Genomic DNA, 14,981 nt, shown 5'->3' on the forward strand with positions numbered 1-14,981 from the left:
TCACTGAGGGTCACATTATGTGTGCCAAACATTTGCATAGTCTGCAGACTGTGCACCCCATTATGTGTATCTTTTCTTGGTACAGTTTGCAGAATCTTTTCTTGGAACACTTTGCAGACTGTGCACCCCATTATGTGTATCTTTTCTTGGTACAGTTTGCAGACTGTGCACCGCATTATGTGTCTTTTCTTGGTACAGTTTGCAGACTGTGCACACCATTATGTGTGTATTTGCTTGGTACAGTTTGAAGACTGTGCACTCCATTATGTTTCTTTCCTTTGTACAGTCTGCAGACTGGGGACCACATTATGTGTAGCTCTTCCTTCTAAAGTCTGCAAACTAAGGACCACAATATCTGTGTCTGTTCTTTATTTACGCAGGCTAAAGACTGTGAACCACTTTATGTATGTATCCTCCTCATACAGTCTACAGAGTGAGAATCACATTACACGTGGCTCTTCAGGGGACTAAATTAGATGGGACTCTTCTTTACACAGTCTGCAGACTGGGGAACACATGGTGTGTGTGTGTCTGTGTGTGTGTGTGTGTGTGTGTGTGTGTGTGTGTGTGTGTGTGTGTGTGTGTGTGTGTGTGTGTGTGTGTGTGTGTCTTCTTTGTACAGTAGAGGGTTGATTATCCGAAACATCAGTTATCTGAACACAGCCTTCCAAAGTTTTCGGGCAGGAAAAATAAAGTCTGAATATCTAAACATTATACATATTCACTTGTTTGTGTTTTTTGATCTTGTAGCCTGCTCATGTATGAAGAGTTGAAAAGTGTATTCCTTACATGCAGAAAAAAACAAGATTTTAGATTTTTTTTATCCGGTTCAGTTATATGTTGATTATCTATACAATTTGATTATCCGAACTACCCTTGTTCCCAATTTGTTTGGATAATTGACCCTCTACTGTACAGTGTGCAGACTGGGGGGGGGGGGCACATTATGTGTGTGTGTCTCTTCTTTGTATAGTGTGCAGGCTGGGACTATATTATGTGTGCTTCTACTTTGCACAGTCTGAAGACTGTGAAACACACTGTGTATGGCTCTTCCTCTTTCAGTCGGCAGACTGATGACCACATTATATGTGGGTTTTCTGTGCACAGTCTGTGAACTGGAGACCATAATATGTGTGACGTGTTTGTACAGTGTGCACACTGTGGACCATATTATGTATGGCTGTTCCATGTGCAACATTATCTGTGTCTGTTTGTACAATCTGCAGATATTCTACATCCTTGCTAAGTGCAGCTTCTAAAATGGTCGCATGCATTTTTGTGGCATTAGAGTTCACTGATATGCCTTACTAAGAACATTATTGTCTAAGTTCAGTACATCTGGAGTGTAGTTCTTTTCTTCTGGTGTACTGACCTGAAAGTTGATTATAACAAAGACAGAGAAAAGAGACAGAGACAGAGAGAAAAAGAAAGAGAGAGGGGTGTAATGGGTATTCTAGTTCATGGGGAGCTGGGAAGTCTTGCCACTTCAGAAAAAAGTTTGTCATAGTTCATTTTTGTTTTGTTTTTTGTTTCTTTCTATAGATTCCTCTTTAACAGATCAATAATGTCATTTCAAATACCTTGATGAAATATTGAATTAGGTGTCCAGTTACAGTCTCCTACCCATAAAAAAACTGAGATCTGTCTCTTGCAATGGTGAATTTCTATATTCAAGAATAGAGGAAAGCAGTCTGCTTCTGAAGTGATATTATATTTGTTCACAAATGTTGTTATAATTTGCACACTGGATATCCCAGCATTTGTGAGAGCAACACAATAGCACTAGGAAGAAAGTCATTATATCTTTTCATCTTAGAAGGTCAAAGTTCTTACAGCTAAGCAAGTTAGTTGATTTTAAATCAACCCAGACCAGTTTCTTTATTTTTTCAGTCAAGTTACAGCTGTTGTTTTTTTTCATGTGGGTAGTGAGCTGATCTGAAACAAAAAAAAAAAAGAAAACATGCTTGAAGGACTAAAAAATAATTAATACTTAAAATGTATGTCTTATACTTTTTTATATTTATCCTGGCAAGAACAGCCAGATACCTTTGGCAGATAAACAGGTTGTGCGTTTTGGAGGCTGTTTGTGGATGAATTTTCTTATTTTCTTTTTTATCTAATTTCCTGGCAAGGCCAACCAGATACTAGGTAGGCAGTATGTTTTGGGGCCTGTTTGTGGATGATTTTTTGTGTTCTGTTTTGTTTTTTATCTAATATCCTGGCAGGGTCAATCTAGATATTTTAGAAAGAGAGGCACTGAGTATAGGGGCTACATGTGGATGGAATTATTATTTTTTAATCTAACAAATCTTGCACTTTTTTTCCTGGCAAGATCAAACCAGATACTATCGGAAGGCAGCAAGCAGTGGATATGGGAGCGGTTTGTGTTTGAGATTATTTTTCTTAATTTAATAGGTGTTGCACTATTTATTTTTCTTCCTTTCTTTTCTTTAATCCAGGCAGGAGCAAACAAGGTAGTTTAGGTAAGTAAGTAGTGGTTACAGGGAATGTGTGTGGATGATTTTTTTAATCTACTATCCTGGTAGGGTCAAACCAGATACTTTAGGCAGGCAATGGGCATGGGGGGCTGTTTGTGAATGAAATGATTGGACCTGTTGTTTCACAAAAGTACAACACATGTTGCACTTTTAAACCGTGTTATCAATATACTTTGACATTTTAGGGGAAAAGAAAGCATATCGCATTCTCTTTTTTATGTTTAACCATTCCTAAATATGACTCTTTTTCTCTCCTCCAACATCTCCCCCCCCAAGTCAAATTTTTATCCCCTACCCATCCCATCCACCCAAAAAATAACAAGAAGCATATCCCAGTGCATATAAAACTGGGAAACTCACAAAAGACAAACAGGTGCTGCAAATTGTCTGTCAGGTTGCAAAATATAGTTCCTAGGGAAAAAACAAAAATGTCAGGAATTCCAATCACAGCAGAAGAAGAAGAAGGTGCATCTGGTCCCCTGCCCCCAATTCTGTAGGAGTGCCTGCAACCAAGGGTAATAGAACTTATACCAAAGCAGGACTAGAACAGGTGATTCTACTCAAGACTCTTCCTAGTGCCCAGAAAGGATGATCCATGATGGCTCATCCTGGATCTGACAAAAAAAAATGTGTGAGATTCCAATATTCAAAATGCTGACATTGCAGATGTCTTACTGCTTTATTCCCTCAAGCTCTCTTGATTACCTTGGCTCCCAGGGATGCCTACCTTAATATACCCATTTACATGGACCACAGGTGCTTTCTTGGATTTAAAGTGGGGGTCTCTCATTATCAGTTTATTGCCTTGCCCTTTGGATTAGTTGCTGAACTTGAGATTTGTATAAATTGCCTGGCTGCAATAACTGCTTTTATTTATTTAATTTCTTTTTTTCAAGACTTTGCAAACCAGGTAGGTGGGACAGTCCCAAGACCCTTTCTAGCCTTGACAAAGCTATAATAATACCAAGAGTTACAAAGCAATTACATCATATACCACACTGACCAGGTGCATCAAACAGTACCTGAAATAAACATTTATTGAGAAAAACATGCTTCAGCTAAGTGGTTATTGAAAAACATTCTAGAGTCTGAACCACTCTTATGGATCTCTACTTAGATGACTGTCTCATTCAGGTGGAGGAAGAGTGGACTCCTTTCAAAAGCTTGCATTTTCCTTCAACATCAACAAGTCAGCTCACACCCTTCCAAAAGGGAGGTGTTCATTGTATCCTTACTGGATTCCAAGAACCAGAAAACCTCCTTCAAACAAGGTAGAATCTCTGGCCTAGTATGTTCGGCAAATGACACAAGAGACAATGGTCCCAGTAAAGGAATTCATGACCTCAATAATTCTAATGGTCTCACTGAAAAAGAACATTAACAAAAAAAGAAAAACTCCCATAAGATGTACCTGGAGCCAACATTCATATTTCCTTGTGGAAATGATCCCTGTGCTACCTTGTGTTGCAGAATTATGGTGGTCCAATAAGATCAGACAGAACCAAATGCCATTCAAACAAGAACTCACAATTAGACCCTAACTGTGGACCCCTCAGACCTAGTTTAGGGAGCACACTGAAGAGACCTAAAGGTCTGATGATCTGGGATGCAACTTAAAGGAGGAAGCATATTAATATAAAGAATATCCATAGATTCAGGTACTCACAGCCTTCAAACCCATCTTGGAAACAGGAGTTTTACAGGCAACAACAGACAACACTACTGTAATGAGGTACATCCACAAGCAAGTGAGTACTTACTCTTACCCCTTAGCCATGACTATCTGGAAAATAAGCTCAATTCCAAATGATCCTAAAGGCAGTATATATCTCATCACAAATGAATTCCGTTCTTAACTAACTGAACAGATCAGTTGCAGATCCCCATGAATGGATGCCCCACTGATATATTTTTCTTCAGGTTGTCCACATGTTGGGATTCCCAGAGACAGACTTGTTTGTCTCTCTGATCAACAGACAGTTTAGGAAGTTCTGCTTCAGAGCACCACACACACACACACACACACACACACACACACACACACACACACACACACACACACAAGTTTGAGCAGTGGATGTATTCTGCATCAAATATGCAGGCCACTTTCTGTATGTGTTCCTTCGGATCTCCTTCTTCCTATGATCCATATAGTAATCCAGGAAGGGACTAGAATGCTTTTAATAACACCTTTTTGGCCCAGTCAGCTGGTTCTCTCTTCTCATTCACTTGTCCATGGACAAACCTTATGGTCCCCCTGATACAGTCTAACCTGAAGTGACTGCAGCTCTAGCTAGAAATCCTGCAACAAGGAAATCCTACTTATCTAAATGAAAACGGCTTTTCTCCCAGTGTAGCAGAAGGATCGTGAAATTAGCACACCAGTATTCATGTTTTTATAATACTTAAGTCAGCTTATAATTCAGGCCAGGCATATGCTTCTGTAAGGGTATCACTTTCAGGCATTTTAGCCTACATGCCTCTGTAATCCTTGTGGTATGCCAACAGCCCATTAAATACTTTCTCAAAGGTGATCTTCATCTGAGATCACCAAAAAAGGCTAGTGTTCCATGGCACAGGCCCATTTTGAACTCACTTCCTCACTCCCATTCCTCTCAATATCTAACCTGAAAAACTGTTTTAAAAAAAACATAGCACTTTTCATTATTTTCATGCAAAATGCACATATATTTTCTTTTTAACAACTTTTATTCTATCCAGCAGTACATTAATTGCTCAATCCATGCCTTCCCTTAAATCTCACTCCTACTCATGAACATTATTCTATATGCATTGCTCCCACAAATTCTATTTATTTCTATGCAGTTTTCTTCTTCCCTTTTTTTAAAAATCCAACCTCCAGTTCATTTATCTCCTTTACAATACTTAATACTACAATAACAGTTTTATCAGATTTTAATTTCTATGTTCAAGTAATTGCTTTTTTGGCAGCCAAGGGCATTAAACTTAAGGCCTTACTATCGAAGAAGGTTGTAGCACAGTTTAGGCAGAGTAGGTGCACTCCAAATGTACCAATGTACGTACTAAACAGTATGTTAGTAGTCCCCTGCAGTTGCAAATGATCCAAAGTTAAAGGCAAATTCCTTCGCAGAACAATGGCTTGTATATAACTCAAAATAACAAATCAAGCGTTCAGCCAAGTAAAATAAATAATTTTATTAATAAATCCGGCAAGTGCTTTCGACTAAGTCTTCATCAGGCCGTAACAGTCTATCAGTGATAGACATTCACATTTATAGGAAACACTATTCAAATTAAACATGTCATATCCTGTTAAAAATTTACTGTCAACATAAGATATCACTTCATATCTCACCAAAAACTAAAATACTCTGATAAAACACTTCCACGACAATTCTACTACTAATAATATTTGTGTCAACATATAAATATATATGTATATATAAATATGTATAAGCATCTAACTATATTAGTACATTAAAATTAATTTAAAAATATTTATAAATATATTTATAATGTATAACTAAATATATCTCTAAATTCTATACATTTAATGAACCTAACTAATGCAAAAGCAATACATGTCTAAAAAATCATCCTTATAAACATTAAAATACATAATTTGTCCATAAGCTATAACTAAATCAATGAAAATGGTCCTACGGTTCATGAATAAAAGTTACACATCCATAGTATTGAAAGAAGGACAAGTGGGTACAGTAAAAACAGAGCTAAAAATAATAATGGTATGTGTATAGATATTCCCAGCATAATAAATTTGTACATCTACTTTAACTTCCTAGCCTTGAGTATTGGTTTTATGGATACCCTGTCATTTATACCAGGGCTACAATCAGCTCTGAGTCTGATAATCCATTTTACCTCCATTTGTTCAGTCTGATTAAATATATCTCCTCCCCTAATCCCAGGCCTATTAACATAAATAGCTTGAAACACTGTAGATGTGTTATGTACATGTTTCGCAAGTGCATTAGACAAACATGAAACCCTGATCTTATAAACATGTTCTCTAATTCTCTCTTTTAATTTTCGATCCGTCTTCCCAACGTTGCATTCTTTTGTTTAATCTCTTTACTCAGGCCATACATCAGGACTTTCTGTGGTTGAGGTCCCATTACGAAGGACTACTGCAGCAGTGATCCATTGGATCATGTACTATTATGATAAGTTCTGACACACTTGTGCTCTTCTTAAACTCCCTTAATCTTTACACCTGGTCTCCTGGCTTTGATAGTCATTCATGGTATTGTTGCATCCTGTTCCTGTCTTCCTAATAAACTACTGCAGTACACCAGGTGTACATACATACAATTTCACAATATGAGGCCCACTTATACCTATCATCTAGTGCCTAACATTGTCCATTGCTGAGCTCAACTGTAAATCCCTGATCTGCTAATTATAAACACCTCAGATGTAAAGAGTCCGGTTCATCCCCAGAAAAACCCTTCACAGGAATAATAACTTCTCCTAGTCCACCTTTATTCTGCATCCTTACGCTATCAAATATGCTTCTACTCACAGACTTTTCATGAAGACACCCACTAGGAGCTTATACCTCACCCTCATCTTAGCAACTGTTTATATCATTATTTTGGTTCCTCCTTTCCCTTTTAGCTCACATCCTTTCTAAACACTTTCAGCACACCCATTACTTCATGTCTCTATGCAGTTGTGGTTTCTAGCACAAATCTGACTATTCATACTTCTAACTTGCAGACTACTGTCCCTAGAAGCTTTATAGCCCTTCTTTCACATTCACTATATCATCTTCAAACCCAAAAAGCCAGTTTTGTTTCAACTATATCTCCTGTCTTTCACATCACATCTGAAAATAAGGTCATGACCTCTACAAGAAAATGTTAGGACAGTTAAATTAGCTACTCTATATAACAGAATTCTTTATTTGAAGCCTGAGTAAGCACCCAACATTTGAGCATCATATGAATTACTGAATAAAAGAATTCTGCTTTCCAAAGCCAGAGACCTGGTAAATGCATTGATTGCAGAGTCCTGTTACTTATACTGAAAAGGATATAATGCACTTGTATTAACCATGCATGAACCTAAGCGCTTGTGGTTTCCTAATATATGGATAACAGAAGTTAAAAAATGCAGTAGCCTGTATAGAAGCACTAAAAAAGTTGTCCCACTGATTGAAGCCATTGTTGTTGTGAAGAATTAGAATCTATGAAGTGAAAGACTGAAACAAAATAAAAAGGGGAAAAAAATAGCAGCAGATTCTGAAACATGCTACTAAACCTTTACATCATTATTGCGCAAAATACTGTGTGTGTGTTTTGTGGGGGGGGGGATTACCTGTCTGCACATTCATACCCCTGATACTTATATAATGTGGTAACTGTGAGACTGCTGTGCTTTGAAGTAGGGGATACATACCTTGGATTCCCCTCCATTCACTCTTTCAGTCATATCATTCCACAGACTGCAGTTATGACTCTCATAATTTAAACACCTACCCATGAACTTTACTGTACCATCATGGGGACCTCAACTGTCACTGTTGCTACAGAATTAAAAACCTTCTTACTGACAGTCATATGAAATTCAGCCTTATCCATCTAGTCCTGAATCTAGTTCAAAATATGGCATGCACCCTGTACTAGAAAGGATACTGTCAATAAACCAGGTAGCTGTCTAAACTCACTGCTGTCCCACATATCTTAAGTGCCCATTGTACAGTGTCACAGTGGGAAGTGTTGTCGTCTCCTAGTAAGAGGTTCTCTGCTTTGATCCTCAGCTGGTGGTACATTTTTGGTGAATTCTGCATGCCCTTCCTATGTTTCCTCCCTCATTCTAAAGATGTGCAGTTGGTGGCTTGGACACTATAAATTGTCCATGCATAGGAGTGCATATGTGTGTATGGCATGGAAGAACAACCATGGCAGGGCAAACCACGTGGCAGTATGAACATTGTCTCTAAATGAAGATCACTGTTGATGTCACATCCTGACCCTACCTGCACAATATCCAACACCAGCTTTTATGTCCTTCTAGCTCTATGTTTACCCTTGGTTTCATTATCAGAAATAGTCAGCACCCTTTCTTACTTCAGCACTCCAAAACTAACTAGAATGGAGTGGTTAATGTACAGGGTTGTGATTTAGTCCTAAATATTTCCTTAACACATTGCACCCCCTTCAAGAAGGGTTGTTACTTTCCCATTGGTAAAAGAAACATTTAAAAATAACCATGTGAGCAAAAAATCATGCCGAATAGCTTGAATGTTTAGACTTATGACACACTTACTTAAGAGAGAAAATTTGTGTAACAGGAATTAAGAAATAGGTCACGATGCTGTTATGGAAATGGCAATGAATGCCAAAGGAATAATATGCCGGTATATAATGTGTGAATTCCTCTAAACTAGAAGTATAAAAGTATGTATGAACAGGCCCTTCCAATGATCCCCAGCATAAAGCACTAAAGGAGACACATTTTTAGAAGGTGAAATTAATATGTAATACAAAACTATGCTGCAGCTAAGAATGAAGGAAGAGAGAAAGATTTTACACTCTCCATCATGTTACAGTAGTTTAGATGAGACAAATCTTTTTTGCATCATACTTTGTCAGGTTTATGCTTGAGATGGTAAATTCAAAAAGTAGTAGCATTAAGCTCAAAATCAAGTTATAATTGTCTTTCTGATTGTCAGTTATATAGCTATGTGTATTAAACTTAGAAGAATAATATACAATTAGCTAGTTTATTTGGGTGAATAAAAGTAGGTGCCACCACTGCAAATCTCCTGAGCAGTCTTTCATGTATCATCACTCTTCTGAGAAATGCACCATTTATGGAATCAGTTAAAACTATAATTAAGTCATACATTTCAGTGTATCATAATTTGTTGTCATCTCGTATACCTGATATGTATTTACTGTTAACTGCTGTAGATGGAAACTGTCCTAATTGCTTTCTCATATAAAACCAATACCGACATTAATAACCAAACCAATCATGCTGAAATATTTAATAAAATTGAGTTACAATATGCATCTTTGCAGAGAGACTTATGTAAATGTCCTTGAAGTATCCATAACTGACACGTCTGATGAATAAGTAGAATAAGAAAAAGGGTTACTTCCACTGCATTATAAGGTAACTGCTTGTCTGAGGAAGCTCATCCTGTGTCTGTGTCTAATGTGCCTCTTACGTTTAACCTGCTGTTTGACTTATCATGCATTTGATGAGTTATTCTGAGAATTGCACATACAAATTCTTCACAGCTTAAAAAGTCTATTTGGTGAAGGTTTGTAATGCCACTTGTAGAATAAATCATCTCAGGATTTGTGCCATTTGAATAGTTTTGCTGTACTCTACATGTGACAATAAGGGTCTTTAGGTTAGCTAATTGTTTAAAATGCAGCAGGGAGATGCAAAAATGTGCTGCACAATGTTATGCTTAGTGAATATTAGTTGACAGTTCATTAAAATAATTTGTATTTGTTTTGTTTTATGTTTTTTTTGTTTTTTAAAGTTTCTCTTGACATTTTGCTATTAATATAGCCCTGTCCCTTGTACAATATTTTCATTCCACAGCATTGTCAAATTCTCTATCAAAATGACCCCAAGTAAGGAATGCTTCCTGCACTTATGCTAGATGTACATTCCTGATTCTTCCTGGAACAAATGAAATAATATCACAGTACTTGAATGCTAATGGCAAACTTCTTTGTTATTGGGATGATTGCCATTTGAAAAATGGATTCATCTTGCTGTCTTTTATTTCAGTTTTTTTTTGTAAGCACATTAGTGGGTGGAGCTTGTGTTCCCAGTGGAATTTCTTGAATATATATGTGCCTTGTGTCCAAGGTATTAATAAATCTTCAATAAAATTTGTCATTTAAAAGTTTGTAAATTATGGAGGGATTCTAATACATATTGCTGTACCCATAACCTGAACATCATTCTTTCCATTAAAGGTAAAGTTATTTGTCAGAATGAATGTTACAAGGTCTCCAGCTATATCCAGGTTAACCCCATACCAATCTACTAACTCCTGTAAATGCTTAAGAGAGGCAGAAATGTCATCCTTGTGTAAGATATTCATGTAGTATGATACACCCAATGTCATCCTTGAATGAGATATTCATGTAGTATGACATACCCAATGTCATCCTTGTGTGAGATATTCATGTACTATGATATACCCAATGTCATCCTTGTATGAGATTGTGACATCCCCAGTCTGGGCCAGTAATCAAGGAGCCTCAAGACTCACCAATGACACTGGAGAGGGACATTTAATTGTAACAAAAATGGATGCATCCAGTATTTCCAGATGCAGCTCTCTGCATCAAGCACAATTTCCCTTAAGAGCAGGGAACACACTCAGCCTGGGGTCAGGGTTTCTCACTCTGTCTCTCTCCAGGTCCCCAGTAAGTCTCCCCACTGGCACAGCTGTAGAGTTAAGTCCTTAGCCAAGTACCCAAGTCAAGTCCTCCAACACCCTCTCTGTGAAACCAGTGCTTTGTGTCCCTGCTCCAAATAGCTGACACCCATACACTTTGTGATTTGATTTTCAAACACATACAAACACACACACACACACACACACACACACACACACACACACGGGAAAGGCTGGCACAGATTTACTAGCTATGTCCCCTTCTGCCCAGACTATAAGGTAGTTACTGCCACCTGACACTCCAAAGCCAGCTAATTTAAGTATCTTACAAGGACACCCAATTATACTGAGTGAAATTAATATTAATACAAATGGTAATGTTGACCAAACAGCCAGACTTTCAGGAGTCGTCACAGTGTCACCAATAGATATAAGTACTCTCAAAGGTTAAAATATTCTCTAAAGGACCAGCCACAATGGAAAGTTTAAATATATTTAACAATAAATAATAAAAGTACATGAAAATATGAAATATCTATTTACAGAAACCACCAGAGTTTCTGTCACAGGAAATATTGAAAATAACACAGTTGGAAAGATTCACACAGTTACAGAAAAAACAATACATATACTAGCATTGCACTCCCAAACATGAGTAAAGTGAAACAGCAGTATAGGTGATGCCAATGTTTCCCCTTCTTCTTGCTTCCATGATTTTCAGGTTGGCACCTTTATTACTAAATAGCCCTGCACAGAGTTCTGGTCTTATAATCACCACAGTATGTGCAGGATTTTGCATTCTAAGAGTAGAACTGGATCAGTAAGGATACACTGGTCAGTCACTGTCAATTTATACTGTTAGCCACAACATAAAGGCCTCTTACTTAGATTGAGTAGAAATAGCTTGTGTTGGAGTGAAGGAGTTAATAAGGTCCTTTAATTATTTTGTGCGGTGTAATTCATTGTTTCTCAGTTTGTGAGGTTACTCTCCCTTTGGAGACCTAAGCTAATGTGGAATTAAACATTATTCATTAGTGTCTTAATGTGGAGTTAGGCTAAATACAGAAAGATAATAGTCAATAACAGTCAATGATTGCATATATTTGACTACACATCAATGGCAGTACTTATGTATTTGACTACAAATCAGTTTCAGCACTTATGTATTTGTTAAATCAATGGCAGTACTTATGTATATTTTAATCTTTGTATACTTTCTCTAACTGGGAATGTCCAGATGAAAGACTCATTTTCATTGGAGTCCCAGATAGAAAAAATGTCCATCAAAAATAGAATACATTGCAAAATCCAACAATGGATTTACAGTGAATAAAGACTATCATACGCTCAAGTAAATGAAGATTTTTTATACAGGGAACAGATATAATGTAATATGCACTACAGAACAGTTATTAACCACTGAATGTAGATATCAGTTTTATTCAGTGACAGTCTCAAATGAAAATTACTATATGATGTAAAAGTTGAGCATAACAGATTAATGATGGGAGATGGTAGAATGTTTGGCATAATTTAGATAAATATCTTCAGACGATTTATCAGTGACAAGAAATTCATAGGTTCACAGTTTCATAGTTATATACTAGGCTAATGACCACCAGGGCTTTTATAAGCTTAACTGTGCAATCCAACCCAGTTGTGTCCTTATGTATCATGGGCATTTATTAGATGTGGGTATGTTAGTTAAGAAGTTTCTAAAGGTTATGTGGAGGAGTATGTTAGTTTGAGCATTAGTGTCTACCTCTGTCTATCAGAAACATGAGGACCAGGCCAGGAGTGAATTTTTGATTTCCCATCCATTGATGAAGGTTACACTTAAATAGGGTTAGTGATGGACTCTGCTTAATATGTTTAGGGAGCCTGTTCCAGAGCATGGGGATCCTCTGAAACATGTGTCTGTCTCATCAACATGTCTAATTTATGACACAAGCAAAATTTAAATGCTTGGATCAAGTGATTCTGATGCTGTTCATTTTGTGGATGTGCCAAAGGTCTCTCAGAGCTATATCTGAGGATGCCTTGTATGGCAGACATAGAGCGCATCTCAGTAACCTGTAGGAGACAGAGTATAGAGATAGGGCTTTAAGGTGATCTGTATAGGACAATGTGCTTATACCCTGGATTCTCCTGGTTAGGAATCTTTGTGGACATTCTCACTGTTGCATATGTCTGGTCAGGTACATTCTGAAGGAGACATTATACTCAATGATGGATCTATTAAGAGCTGAATAAAGAGGTACTTTGACTTCCTTAGGCCTGAATGCCATGCCCTTACTTATAATATTTTCTTACTACCTTGTCCACATGTTGGTCAAAAGCCAGATTACTGTCTATGTATGTTCCTAGATCCCTGACTGCTGAATCAGCTCTTATGAGTGTGTTGTAAGTGGAGTAATTAGCCTAGGTGGAAGTTTTCCCAAAAGGTACTATAATGCATTTCTTGGCATTTAGTTTTAGTCCATGACTTTGACACCAGTCAGTTGTCTGTATTAGATGTGTTTGTAAGATGTTTGTGTCATGAGGAAATCTATGAAAACTACCAATTTGCAGTCATCTGGAAGCCTTGTCAGCCAAGGCCTTTGACATTAGCCTTTATCTCAGAGGCGTAGCTGCCAAATTGCAGCAGTCCCAGCACAGAGCCCTGAGGTACCCCCACTTGTGACTGGTCTCTTAGTGGGGTGAGCCATTTCACTATAATTGGCTTACTTCATCAATAAGCACCACTAAATTAAAGCTTTTATATGAAACGAAACCATTTAAAGTAGTACATGCATCAGTAAAACAAAGTACTAAGCATCTCTTGGATATTTCAAGTGCGTGTGAGTGTATAAAATGCTCTCACTTATGTATTTTCTATACTTTTATGATTTTTATCTGATGGTCTCTGCCAATATCTTACCTCCATCACATACTGCATTTTGTAAAATTTTATGTTATATTATTGTAAAGCTTCCAAATAATGCTATAATAAGATCAGTGCACTTAGATGTTCTCTGAATTTTCTCTGCAACTGTTCTTCATTAAATTTATAAAATGAAGTTTATATGTTGATTTTTATGGAAATGATACTTGAAAGTAATGTCTTTATGTTTGAACATACTTTATATCTGCAGAGAGATGGTGTAGCTATGGGCACTTCCAGTGGCAATAGCTACGCCAGTATTGCTTTGGCTCTATGGGAGGAAGAACACATTTTGAACGCACCTAATAAACAATGTTTTACATTTTATCAAAGATTCGTGGATCATCTATTTATGGTATGGGAATGGAGTGATGATGAATTATTGGCATTTTATGAGTATATAAATATCACTACCCCTTTCTTGAAGTTTAGTATGCATAAATCTTTCACAGAGATAGATTTCTTGGATGTCATCATCTAGAAAAGTTCAAATGGTCTGCTGGACACTAGGGTGTTTATGAAAATGTGTTATCGAAACACGGTTCTAAACCGACAAAGTATACAGCCCACGCATATATTTAGAAATAATCATTAAAGGTCAAGGGATGAGAGCATCTATGTTAAATATGAGTGAAGAGGGCTTCTAACATGAAATAAATGGATTAAAAAAAACAGGTTTAAAGACAGGGAATATAATATCAAAGAAGTTAATAATATCTTAGAAAGGATACCAGATTTGAGGACTACCCAAGGGAAACCCTAGTTCTCTGAAGGTCCATGGGATAGACCAGTTAAGCAGAGGGATATTCCCTCTGTGAGCGTACCTCTGGGCGACTCTAGTAACATCAGACAAATAGAAGGTATTGTGAGGAAACATTGGCAGATACTATTAATGGACCCCGGGATTAGAGCCATAGTTGGCAATAAACTTAATTTTGTTTTTAAGAATAAGAAATCTTTAAAAAGGATGTTATGTTACCCAAGAACAATTGAAAGATCTTTAGATACATCACAGGTATATAGGACTTACCCTTGCTATAAATGTAATTATTGTGAGTCTATAGATACCTCTAGTAAATTTAAACACCCAGACACAGGGAAATAACTGGAATTTAGAGTGAAAACTGCAACACCTGTCATTTAGTATATTTGGCATATTGTCAAACATGTCTATCTTTTTATA

The 14,981-nt window shown here is 37.1% G+C and overlaps 1 protein-coding gene across 1 annotated transcript in view; it reads left to right on the forward strand.

Moving 5' to 3' along the window:
* Window positions 1-14,981, forward strand: part of SLC5A9 (solute carrier family 5 member 9) — a 919,403-nt gene that overhangs the window by 450,323 nt on the left and 454,099 nt on the right. The window lies entirely within an intron of this gene.

The sequence above is a fragment of the Protopterus annectens genome, chromosome 10.part0, assembly GCF_019279795.1.
Source record: "Protopterus annectens isolate FY-2018-M chromosome 10.part0, PAN1.0, whole genome shotgun sequence".
NCBI lineage: Eukaryota > Metazoa > Chordata > Ceratodontiformes > Protopteridae > Protopterus > Protopterus annectens.